The sequence below is a fragment of the Sabethes cyaneus genome, chromosome 2 (assembly GCF_943734655.1).
Source record: "Sabethes cyaneus chromosome 2, idSabCyanKW18_F2, whole genome shotgun sequence".
NCBI classification, from domain to species: domain Eukaryota; kingdom Metazoa; phylum Arthropoda; class Insecta; order Diptera; family Culicidae; genus Sabethes; species Sabethes cyaneus.
Genome location: NC_071354.1, coordinates 161,969,837 through 161,983,271, shown reverse-complemented (window position 1 = coordinate 161,983,271; position 13,435 = coordinate 161,969,837). Strand labels below are relative to the sequence as shown.

At 39.8% G+C, this 13,435-nt stretch overlaps 1 protein-coding gene across 5 annotated transcripts in view; it reads left to right on the top strand.

Moving 5' to 3' along the window:
• The window catches only part of LOC128738441 (sodium-dependent nutrient amino acid transporter 1), a 239,067-nt gene that overhangs the window by 194,999 nt on the left and 30,633 nt on the right, over positions 1–13,435 (top strand). The window contains exon 1 of one of the 5 annotated variants that reach the window (XM_053833573.1): positions 965–1,327. The exons of the other annotated variants lie outside the window; for them this stretch is intronic. The gene's annotated coding sequence lies outside the window, so the exon portion shown is untranslated. Of the gene's footprint in view, positions 1–964; positions 1,328–13,435 lie in introns of those variants that run through there. 5 annotated transcript variants of the gene reach the window in all.

Below are 13,435 nucleotides of genomic sequence, written 5' to 3'. Positions count from 1 at the left end.
TTGCCAGAAGCGTGTAATTGGATCAACGAGAAAGTGGAACAAGGCGTTGGCAGCTTCCCACAAAAAATATATTTAGCAAGTGGCACAATTGGCAATCTTGCAAACCAAAACCTTCGGTGTGTTTGTGAATAAAAAGTTTTTGTTTAGCAATTGATGCGGTGATAAAATATAGTGTTGATGTAAGTTAGATGGAATTTAGTCTTGTAGTGTGAATAAAGTGAGTTGTCAGTATGAAGCGTGAAACGTCAAATCTTGTTTTACCAAAAGTGTATCGGAGTTGTCAATTCTATAGTCCGGTATTTCTGCGATAAGTATATTAATTGCGTAAAAATATATTCAGTCTCAAACCCAATTTTACCTTTAATAAGCTCAGGTCTAATCAACGTCCATTTTAAGTTCGATTTCAAATTAAAATAAAAGTCCAATTTCATGTTCATGCTGAGTTTCTTGTACAATTTTTGTTAGTGTATAAATATGAATAAAGATTTCTAAAGAATTCTGATTAATTTGAATAAATACAATTAATTGCCAACAATATATTTTGTACCACAAAGCGAGATAATATGTTCCTTTATTTCGGCTTGAAATATATTAGGCAATGAAATATTTTTTTTTGTATTTATTTAGACAACTGCCGAGCAATGGTACCAACTTTGCCATCTGCACAGCAAATTTTTGTTTATTTGCCAAACGCCGATAAATGTTCAAATTAACACCAACGTGTGACCGGAACAGTCAATCTGGTAACGCTGCCCTCTGCATGAGCAAGCCGCTTAAGCCCCAAACAGTCTACCACTCTTCTGTGCCACCGCACCGTCACAGAAGAGGAGCCGAGCCGGGAGCCAGCGAAGTTTTGAAGCGCAAGCAACAATCCAATCTGCGCTCAACCTGTAACCGCTTGGCTGGCCCCTTTCAGTCTTGAGTCGGAGCTTGCGGCAGCAGCAGCACAAACACTGCGAAGCTGCCACGCGTCACCGTCGCGCATCGTCGTCCTCGTCGTCGTCGTTGTTTATCGGTTGTATCTAGTGGTCTTGTCGTTGGAGTACCAAGGGCACTAGTTTTACAATTGTCGGTGTCGACCCCGAGAACAGCATAGTTTTCGTACCGCAAGGGCAGCATTTCCAGTTCACTAGGAGCCAGCGGATTTCCGATTGTGCTTTGGTTTACCGCGACGTGAAAAGAGAAGAAAAAGTGAAACCATATCTCAAGAATCATGTCCGGTTTAATGAGGACTGCGGAAAGGTCACCGGGCTGACCAAGGTGCTACTCATTGGCGGCGTTGTCAAAAGTGAGAGTGGTGCGAAGAAATCGTCCATGTAGGACGTAGGTTAGTTTGTTGATGTGCAGCGCCGAAAAATGCTGAGTGGATTTGATGTCGCGTTGAGCTCGGTGGCCGTGCAATGGGGAATTCCAACTCCGTTATTCCGAAGAAAGGAGTCGGCGGTTCGCTTTGAGGAAGCAAAGAGCGAGACTATAATTGCGCTGAAATGCATGCAGTGCGCGCGCTCGAGCTTTTGCATTTAATTGTGGTTATTTTCGTAAATTGAAAGTTAAATTTCGTTTTGAGCTTTTCATACACGACAAGACAAATAACGCTTCTAGAAAGTGGAAACGTGTAATGGCGAGAAGAATAAGCAGCGCTCTGCTGCGGTAGCAACACTGATTGGGAAGCAAAACAGAAGCGAAAATTGAAACATGCTAATTAAGCAAGGTGTTGGCAAGCTATGTACTTACACCATGTCTGTTTGAATTTTATGGCGATTTGTGAATATAGGTTTGATTAATTTTCTTTACGAAACCATTGCGGCTGGGTGCCACCCACCAAACGAAATGATGCACTTGAAATGAGTTTCTTTGGAAATTTCTGTCTTATAAAATCTCGCTACGGAAAAACAGCATCGAATAAAGCAGGAAATAAAGTTAATTATTTAAATTGATCAATCAAAACCTTGACCTATAGGCGAAATTACTTCCTAGGAAATTTAAATTAATAATTTGGTTACTGTTGCCGAAATACTTTCTCCTACGCGTGATTTTATTTTGCGGATATTTTTCATCATACCTACATATTAAAATATCGCGAAAGTAAATTCCTCACAACCGAAAAAAAAATTTGGACCTTCGGATGATGTTCCTCACGAACTGACTTTCAACGGAAGGTGAAACTTGAAAGATGCTCCATAAATCGAGTGAAATGTTCAAACCTTCAAACCTACGCAATCGGTGCAATTTTTCAACTTTCCAGAGCTGCATTCGCCAAAAGGCGCAACAGACACATTTTCCACGCAAGCTTTTCTCTGACTCGGATTGGGAAGTGAGGTAACATCATGTGAAGGATGTTATCCATTAGTGATATATGATGAGTGCGCTGCACCGCGTAAGTGATTTCGAGCGTCAGAGGAAAAGGAATATCGAAGTTCAATGAGTTTTTCACTTCCAGGTGTTTTGAGATTGGCGATGCTCATGTAATTGTTGTTATTCATCGTTCATTGTCTACGGTCGGCGTTAGATGGTGGTAGATAATTTGAGGTAGACAGAAAATGGTAGCCAGCGATAAAAATAAACGTGAAGCGAAGAAGATAATCTTTACCAAACAAATTAGTGGAGCTCGTCACACTGTTTGTCGGTTTGTTTTAATTTTATGTTACGTTGTTTAACCTATTGAGAGTTCACACCATTTTTATGCCCGCAACATTCAATTTAAATTTATTTAATCACCTCAATCATAAGGAGTTATTCTAATGCTCCTTATGATAATTTTGTCAAATTCTCTGGCTGCCCATTTGAGACCTCCCAAAAAGTTATTGATGCTAATGTTAGATCTTCCGGAGATCGCATGTCCGTTTCAAGTTTCTAGACAGATACCGCTGGTTTTACTGTTAAAAATTGATGTGATTCGATGCACCTTAGATGCATTCTTTTCTAGCCTCCCATATGGTTTTGAGTTATGGCACTATTTTACACAAGCTGGACATCGTATATTCCGAGATAGGCTATCAGAGTCTATAGGATTTGTATTCCAACAGCTGGCTGCAAAGTCTGTCAAACAAAATTTTAGAAGGACCAAGTTGCGAAAGCAGAACGGAATAAAAGACTTTGCTTTTTTATTCATCAACAGATTCCGGAAAACCCTGGCCGATATCTGGAATCAGCTGTATGGCAATAATTAGATTGCCTTTTTCTAGACAATTGGATATATTTTAATAAACAATATCACATTAAGTATTTGAGCATTGTACTTTGATGCAACAGTATCTCATAGTTGAAAATTGGACTGATTTTGCGCGGTAATTCTGGGCTGATTTGGGTTAAGCTAAACTTATGTTTTATGCATTGATAACTGAGGCGGTGGAACTAATTTTAATCAGCCCGAACGCATTTCAATCACTAAGGTGTTTTCATAAGCAGTTTTGAATTTTGCTGATGTATTCCCTTACTAACTCATACTGGATTCCTTTTTCAGAATCCTGCCGAAGTAACACACAAAATAAGTTAGAAAATAATATTCATGGAAAGTAATCTTTTAGGAGTACTATAAACGTACTTTGAATACATTTGTCGTTATTATTAAGGTTTTGAGATGTTTTGGGCAGGCTTGGCATACACTTTTCGCTCCGATTTTGCTCTTTTGATTACTGCATCTCAACCAAGCAAAATTTTAAAAACTGATGTATGGGGCGTTTGTTGAACTTGTTAATATCTACAATATTGCTGAATTAAGCATTACTGTGCATTTTGTATTTATGGCGCTATAAGGCTGCTACCCTCTTGGTAGCAAAAAGAGCGCTCTTTTTGCTACCAACAGCATTGCTGCCCTACAGCGCCGTAAATACTGAAGATAAAACTTCACTTTCTTCAGCAATATTATAGATAATTACAAGCTCTACAAATGCCCCATACACCACTTTTTCAAATTCTGCTTGGCTGAGTAGCAGTAATCAAAAGAGCAAAATCAAAGCGAAAAGTGTATGCCAAGCCTGGTTTTGGGATAATATGGATTTATTTGACAGCTTATATCAAATAAATAATGTTTGTTTTGTCAACGTGTTGAATATTTTTTGAAACGATGGTTCTACAATTGATGATGGGACGGTAGGGGAAAGAAATGAATTTTTTTTCGGTGCAGCAGGGGAAGAGCGGAAAGGAAGGGGGGGGGGGGGGGTATTGGCAGCTATGCTTGACAAGTAGTCATTTTGACTCCTACCTTTTGTCCAATGCTGGAACGTGTTGAAGTTTTTATTACGTCTCCATTACTAAATTTAAACTACTGGAAGAACAAGTAGCTTATGCTATAATATCGTTTTAAGTTGGTATGAAATAACCTGATACATACTTCTTTCAATTCTTGTTTCATTGGACTTCAATTTTTTGCGCTTTTCAGGTAATAGAGAAGTTTTGATATATGTAATAGGATAACCAACGTATTTTGGACCCCTTTAGCAGCTGTACATAATTTGGACACTTACAGCAAAATCAAATGGAAGTGTCCAAATTATGTACAGCTGCTGAAGGGGTCCAAAATAGGTTGGTTACCCTATTATACTGTTCTATAACAAGCTTGGGGGAGGGTTCCAAATTCATGGTAAAGGGGATTTCTTTATCGAGTTATAGGTATCCTGGGGATTCGTCTTTTGGATTCTGATACAAAAATCCTGGTTCTATAAGCAAGTCATTCTTTACGAATCTTATGCAGGATTCCTATATACGATTCCAATGCGAGGAATTCCAGAGAATCTGTTCGAAATTCGAATCTCTTTGGTTCTTCCGGGTTGCAAACTTGTCCCAAGTTATCACTGTTATAAGCTTGTGATCATGATAGCAAATGATTCAAACGCTCACATGTTTACTGCAATATGGTATGTGCAAATTGAATGCTTGACTTTTACAAATGCTGTAATTAGTGCTCATAGTAGCGAGGTGTGATTCTTTTCAGCAGTAGCGAGGTAGCGATTCTCTTCAGCAGCTAAAAAAAGTTTTTTTTGGCAATAATTCATCATATTTCTTGTTAAAACACACTATATTGTTTTTGTATGAATTACATCTATGATTACGTGATTCAAGACGATCTTATCAAAAGATTTAAAAAATATGAACAATATAATGCATTTTAAGCTTATTTATTTTCAACTGATTATAATAGGCGACCCCTGATTATTCCGTTCATTACGTTCAATTCCCGGCAATACGGCTCCCTTGGATGACTCGGAGGAAATGCATGCGGGAGTCCAATTAGCGATCATGTTTTATATTAATGAAAGCCATATTATCGGTAACGTGGTAAATACTGTCTTCAAAGGCGTCAATTGTCTACGGCGTATCAGCGTAGGATACCACAGGCTTCATATATGATCTAGCAGGTCAATTCACGGGTTCCATTACGCAAAATTATTCATTCTTCGAACTTTTCTTCGCCGTCTTGTTGAAACTACAACCATATTTCCATATTATGGGTATTCAATTGTGGTACAAAAAGTCGGCAATCATACAACGATCACCATTAACTGTTCTGGCCTGCACTATTTTTGAAGAAAAATTGTGACTTGTTTCGAATTTGGCATGGTTCGATTTTGGCATGCCTCGATTTTGGAAACAAAATTATCCATTCCTGGCAACACAAAATTTTTTACATCCAAAAATATTCTTAACCCTCTAACGGGCAACATCGTAAAAACGATGCGATCGAGCAAATGATTACTTTATCATGAAATTACACTCAAAAGAAGCTCAAGTGTTGATTTTCATGGGAAAATATTTATCTGAGGGACCGCTAGGTATGAAATAGTCCAATTTCTCTTTTTAGTTTTTCATGCCTAACGCTCTACCCAAATATTTTTTTAGTTCAAATATAACACAAAATTGAAAAAAAGCATGTGGATTACTCATAGGAAAAGTTTGAGATCGAACATTCTGTTCTAGATGTCCTTTTTCTTCAAACGTAAAAAAGGGAATATTCGCACCTTAATTTTTTCCGAATTTTTCGGAATTCTTGTTTTTGAAAGATGATAACTTTTGAACGCATGGTCAGAATGTTGTGATATTAGTATCAACATGTCAGGAAATCTGTTCTGAACATATTTCTCATATTGTCAATTCAAGACACATTTCGTATGTGGCTGTGGAGCTCCAAAAGCGAAGGCCGTCTACAGACGGTCTTACCCGTTAGAGGGTTAAATATCAGTCAGTTTCCGCATACATACTTTAAATGACGAGAAAATAATGCCCTAAGTGTGTTTATGAAAAAAAAGTTTGTGGTTATAGAATGTTTCGAACAATAATATTTTTTATTGCCGTAGGACAACGTCTTACCGCAGGTCGCCAAAAACTTATTTGCATCGCACGGATAGCTCTTGGCGGATTTTGTGAACATAAAAAGGTTGCAATCGTTGATTAATAACATTCAGTCATTTTCTAACGCATTTATATTCAATTTTTTCATATCAAAAAAGGGTCTCGATTTTGGTACGGTTTCGATTTTGGAAACATAGGCGACACGCACTTGTTGCAAAATTCGAAATCCAACTGTATTGCTAACCTAACTAAAAGCGCCTTTTACAAATGTCGACGAAGGTAATCACTGCATTGCAGTCACTAAATTGGATCGATATGGTTTCAGTGGTAATCTGTTTAACTGGCTAGAACCGTACTTAACCCTCTGATTCCCAAGTTTCTTGTTTTCTAAATTTTCATATTTTTTTTTACTTTCACGCGAAATAAACTGTTTTAAATTCACGTAATAAATCAAACTATCAATTTAAATGGATAGTTTAGACTATAATGAGAAAGTATGAGTAAATATAAATATTTGAAAATGAAGTACCAGGGACTTATAGGGATTTAAAGAGAAATACCTCTAACCCGCCAAATGGCGACGCTGGGTATCAACTATGAGTGTAAAAATCGGTGACGAGGTCTCTGGTTCGTTCTCCGCTACTTCCGGGATTGTGCAAGGCAGTCATCTGGGTCCACTAGTGTTTGTCCTGTGTTTCAATGATATATTTCGCCCACTAAAATGTCCAAGACTCGCTTTTACGGATGACTTGAAGTTATCCAACAGGATCCATAGCACTACCGACGCATTATTTCTTCAACAACAACTTGATATGAAAAATCAACCATTACGTTTCAACTACAATCTCAACGGAATTCCAATTCAACGAGTCAACCTTGTCAAAGATCTCGGTGTGTTATTGGATGTCAAACTTCAAGGTTACTTCAAGCAGCATGTATCGTTCATTGTTGCCAAAACCTCTAGGCAATCACGACCCAGACAGAATGCATACGGATTTTACTACGTTGCGGCAATTTGACAGTTTTTCCTTGGGTTTTCTGTTAAATTTGCGCAACGTAGTAAAATCCGTATGCATTTTGTCTGGACCTTTAGACTTAATTATGCAAATGCCTAGCGACTTCCACAGTATCGAATGCTTAGTAATTGACCAAACTCGTGTTTTAGTCTTTGACCTTGAAATGCGGTCAGGCATTAATATTAATAATTTTTGAATCAATGGTTTTTACAACGATGGTTTTGAAACGATGGTTTTTACAACCGAGGGACGGTAGGGGAAAGTAATGAAATTTTTTTGGGAAAGGAAGGGGGGGGGGGGTAATAGGTAGCTACGCTTAACAAGTTGGCGTTGTGACTCCCATCTTTTGTCCAATGCTGGAAGGTGCATGGGTCGAACCAAGCTATAATCAGAGATTATAACCAGATTTGAACCCACAACCTCTGCCAGGGCGTGTGGCTTGCTGGTACCGGTGTACCTTTGAACCATAGAGGCGCTGGACAAAAGAAGATTGCGCAACCCCTCTTATTAATGTAGCGACCTATCTGGTTTCTGGGTTATTTTTAGTCACACAGATTGTGCCTCTTCCTCCGTTAACTGTAACTGTTATGGTCGGGCCATCACGATTTTACAGTTTTAGTAACTCATGATATCTATGATACAATCATTGTAAAACGTCCTACTGTGATAGCTAACTTTTCACAATATTGTGAGTTTCAATCGTGTATTCAAAACACCCGTACTGAATTCAGTGACTAAATCTTACAAAAAAAGTTTTCCAGGCGCAATGAACTTTTCTTCAAGAAATGATTCATGAAATGCAATTATCGAGGTAAATTATGAAAATGTGTGAAGTGTGTTGTGCTGCACACGAAGACTATAAAAAAATCCCCTCCAGTAAGGTGTTTGGGAAGGCTAAGGTGAAATACTAGAAATACTTTACGCTATTTGTAAAGGTCGGGCCACTTGAGTAGTCATGGTTGGGCCACCATAATTTTAAGCGCAGAAGCGCAATAATCGCTAGAGAATGTCAGTCACGTAAAATGTGATGAGATAAAACAAAATTAATACGATAAAAACCTACATTTATGTTGTTTTTTCATTGTAATTGTACACTTCGGAAAAGTCGATTATAGCAATATTGATTTTACAAGAAAGCCAAAATTTCGCAAAAATGTAATTAAAAATAGGGTATTTGTACCTATTTGAGCCGTTGTTCACGGAATTCATTTTTTTCATGTCTCTATATAAAATTTCAATACGTGTCTTAGATTTTCTGCGGTGGCCCAACCTGTACAACATGGCCCGAATATGACAACATTTTTTGTCTTCACGTAAACGCCCATACCTTTTTTATTTTTCAAGCAATCAGTTCAAAACTTTCCGGAAATATACTTTATTCTTAGAACTTTGCAACGATGTATTTCCAAAATTCCTTTTGAAACGAAAGTTATGGGCGAATTCCAAAACGTGGCCCAACTTCGACGACACTCCCCTAATATTCTTGATATTATATCAGTCAACAGTTGTGATATGGTAAGACACCATTTCACAAATGGTTCTAGATTGGAAGATAGACGATAATATTTATAATGCGGCAAGTGTGCGTATGTCTTCCATGAGTAAAGTTACAGTCTCTAGTCTGTAAAGAACATCCGGCCTAATTAGTTTTTTGTACTTCGTCAGTTTCTTGCGGTAGCGCATGCTTTTTGATAAAAATTCTTGCGGAGGCCCAAAACAGACCCGATATCTAGCACGAATGCGTCGTTCAATCTGCTTCCCAGTTGGTTTCGAAATACTCTGGTCTAACTAGCCACTCGTAGTACATTCGTATCTCGACGGGAAGAAATTGTTGGAGTCAATAAGATCACAGCACTAATCCCGCAATTGTCCGGTACACTAACAGTTGGTAAAGAAGTCTGTCAAGAACAAAAAATCAGAAGGTCAACTTCCGAACGGAATGTTGCGCCATAGCTGTTCCAGGATCATATTAATTTCCCTTCAGGGCTCCCCTGAAATTGACGACAATATGATGGGCACATTGTATTTCCCATATTTCTGAAAGATTTATCGGAGCTTGAAGATCTGAGCAAGATCTGGAAGAGCCCCTTGTAGACGGTGTTGACCTGCGTTTTGTCGCAGTTAATACAGCAATCAAGCCACTCGCCCTTGATGAACACAGGAAAAGCCACTTCTTGTATCCGATCCTACGGTGCCTTTACTGGCACTTATCAAGTTTGTAGCCTCTCGGAAGTCAATTCTACCCGGCGGCTTCATAAATTTTCAGATGCTCGATTTTACGCTGATCTCTTCTCAAGTTCAGAAGCCGGAATGCTAACCATTTGTGGGCCCCTAAGCCGGCTGCTCCGCCTAGTATCGTCATATTACCATTGAGGTTCTCAATGAGGTACTGCTTTCACCTGTCGACACCCTCGTGCTCGATGGTTATCAGGTTTCCTCCACATCCCTATAAATATTGGGTTTCCCTGCCCTTACGAGATTATTTTACGTCACATAAAACTTTGCCGAATTATTACCCCGGAATAGTTGTTTCAATTTTATGCAAGCTCCGTCATCAGCGAATGTTTAGCTGAGCAAATGATTTACTGTAAATAGTTATGAGTGCACATGGGGATAAGTGCTTGGTGTATTTGGTTCTTTGTTTGTTGATTTACTTGTTGAAAGTGCTTCTGATCACCAAGCCTCAGGAAGCTGCAAAGTTGATGCACAGCTGATGTTCCGTGGCAAACAACTGTCATACGTTACCTTCCGCTGAGCATAGAACGCTTCTTACTTGCCGTCGAGTTTACCATCGTGCACGTTGACGATGCTTTAATTAGGAAAGCCCTACAACCAACACATCCTCTCGTTGATCGCTTTTCAGTCGATCACGCAATCCTGCATTGTGCCCAACACTATAAAAGTCTTTCCCATCTTGTTGGAGGCTCCAACACTCTGGTGAAATTACGCCTGGCCGCCACCGATCTTTCAAACCTTCTCGTCTTTGCGACAGACCACCTGTAGTACCATGTTGCCAAACTTTCGGGATTCTAGTCGCACGGGTCCACGATTCGCAGTCGGCAGTTCCATGTCGTCCTGATTTCGTTGCCTAAGCTCATGCCGAATACTTCGAGTAGAATTTTTTTGATTGTACAAAGTCGTTGTATTTGGTAGGTTGTCTTACTATGGTCACGCTACCAAGCCTCGTGACGAGGTTGCCATTTTAACTTGGAATTCGAGATAACACATTTTCTTGATTCGGTTCAGATGGCCGCTTGATTCAGTTCAGACGCTGTCTGCATGGAGTGGAGTGGAGTCGTCAAAAGCCCTCCTGACGGGGTTCAGGGATTTCGGCTACCGAAGTAAATGCTTTTGGGTAGTAAAACTGCATCAAAAATCCAACGATCAAGATTTGCACATCGATTCACCGTTTCGTGCATTCCTCAAACTATTTTCAATTTAAATAGCTGATTAGCTGGGCATTATGTCATTTTCTGAACTACTCCAAATTGATGGTTTATAACCTAAATCCAAAAAGCATTGTAAAGCATGTACTTCAAAATCAGCGTTATTTCTACAAAACTTGATGTAGAGTCGCAAGTTTCGTAACTTTTCAAAAATTAGAATTAATATATCCATGGAATTCGCCTTTACTAGAGACATTTGCATTTGAAAATCTGGGTATTTTGACGTTCTGTTCAGCGGACATAGCTTAATAAAACATTTCATTACATTGAAAGCTCGGTGTACTATTTCAAAGTATGTGCATCAACCAAATTGCACTCATATAACCGGCATATCATGTCAGCGTCAGTATTTCTCGGACAAAATGCTCTGGCTTGCTTACAAGGCTGCATATAACTGCTGCATAGTTAGAAAAATGCTGCGTCGGCGTTGAGATCGTACCCGTCGGAGCGTGCAAAATGTTACACTGGCGGGCGGTGGCAGTACCACCACCACCAGCCGTTGAAACAATTCTTCCGCAGTCAGAAACCAGCTCAGCTATCGGAGAGCAGTTATGCTAGACATACATTCGCGGCATTCCAAAGACATACCGCTACATCGCGGATGAAAATGCATTGCTCAGCAAACAAGTGCAGTGCAAAGAGCTCACGTATCAACTACTCCTATGACTAAGTTAAACTCGATTTTCTACCGCAGCCTGCAGCCGAAAGTTTCATTCGAATCAGGAATATTCGAACAGATTGTTTCTCACGGGACTTGCCCGAATTGGCAGCCCACGCGCATACCGCAGGATGATACATATTTACTCGCCCTCTTTACTATTGACAGCAGTGGAACTCAACGTCATTCATGTAGTGTGCGCCAACGTCGATTCCCACGCAGAAAGTGTCGCTTGCCTGCCAGCTCAATCTGGTTTGCACGCCTTCCAGCCGTACCGATTCGTGTGGTATGCTTGAAAGTATTTGTTTTGACTGTAGGATTCAATGAAATATTTATGAGAATTGTTTCGTTTCGGGGCACGGAAGTAGTACTGCGCCTTCTGAAGTATGCATCTTATTTTTTGATCAATATTTGTTTGTAATAAACTTACCCAGCTGGTAATTTGAATACATATCCATAATCGAACCAATAGGAACCAGCAAAATATTCCATTAGTCAATTTCCGCTGCAGCTGAAAACAATTAGTAATTAATAAATAATTAATTCTACTTAGTTGAATCGCCATGTCCAGAACTTTTCACATTCCCCACCGGCAGCCGAAGCATTTTTCATGATGCAGCAATACAAAACCACTTATGGGCTTGCAAGCTTAACAGCCACCAAAAATTAAAACAACCCCCCACCCACACGACTCGCGGTCCCTACCACCCACCGGTAGCATAATACAGGCTCTCACGGGCAGACCCACAATACGTTGCTACCCAAAATATGACCAACAATGGTGGTGCAATTTTCCACGCAATTACTCCAAAGCACCGCCGAGCCAGGCTGACGATGGCGTTAGTTTGTTGTTGTTACGTTTTCGGAGCCATCGGAGCGGCAGCAGCAGCAGCGGTTGCGATAATTAAATTTAGTTCCTAAATAAATTTATTTTGTGAAACGTTGCGCTCGTGATTTCCTTCAGTTCTTTTTAACCAGCTGTAAAGTTGATAGCTCACTCACCCGCAACCACTGGCTACCTACAAGCGACGTCATAATTGCTGACGAACCCACGCTCCTGCGTAGCCGGCTCGGAACAATCGAAACTGATGATGAATGCATCAACCGGGGGTGGCCTTGCATTGAATCGATCACGTCAAGCGACGAATCAGTGGATTAGGCCAGCATCAGATTTGTTGGTGCATCTCCGAAAAAAAAAGTCGCGCAATTGCAGTGACCACCTACCGATTGATTTATTGCTATACAGTTGATTTCCTTTCAGATTTAGAGCAATCGGTCTTATGAAATATTCAGTTGGAAAAGTTGTCTGGGGGTGTAATCGGTTCGAGATTTTTATAATCAAAGCTCTGACACTGGCATGATTTTGGATAATGGTCCCTGATTGAGGTCAAATAAAAAACAGTTTTGTAACAGATTAAAAATGATCGTTGCCCTAGGCCTAATGTCCGAAGTTACTCACTGTCTCTGAATCAATTAATTTATTTGCGACAATCATAAACAGTGCACTGTCGATACTTGAGGGGAGCACAAGAATAGGTGTAACGTGTAAGTAATTCCCGTGGGTTCCAAGGCCAAAGCTACCGTAGAATACAAGAAGAAGGTCTCGAAATGAACTGACGATTTAGTTTTGTTCCAAAGTAGCTACACTTTTACGATCGGAACTGAACTTCCCACCTTAAGACGCTGGCAACGGCGAGTATTCATCCTTTAGTGACGTTATATTGTCTAAAATTCTACACTTCAAGTACTTCAATCATCTTCATCGGAACATTCCCCACTCGCGAGAAGCAGAGTAAAAGAGAGCGGTTTATTATCAGAATGTGCGAGGATCTGCTTTTCAATTGCCATTACAGAATAATATCCGACATTGACGCTTTCACTAAAACATAGTTTGATAATAAAATCTCGTCGTCGTCAGCCTGGTGCTTGGAGCCGGGGTGGCTTGTGCTGTTTCATACAGTGATTTCTAATTAACTCGACCTCGACCACTCCAGCGACCACTCGTCGCCAATTTCCAAGTCGTTTCA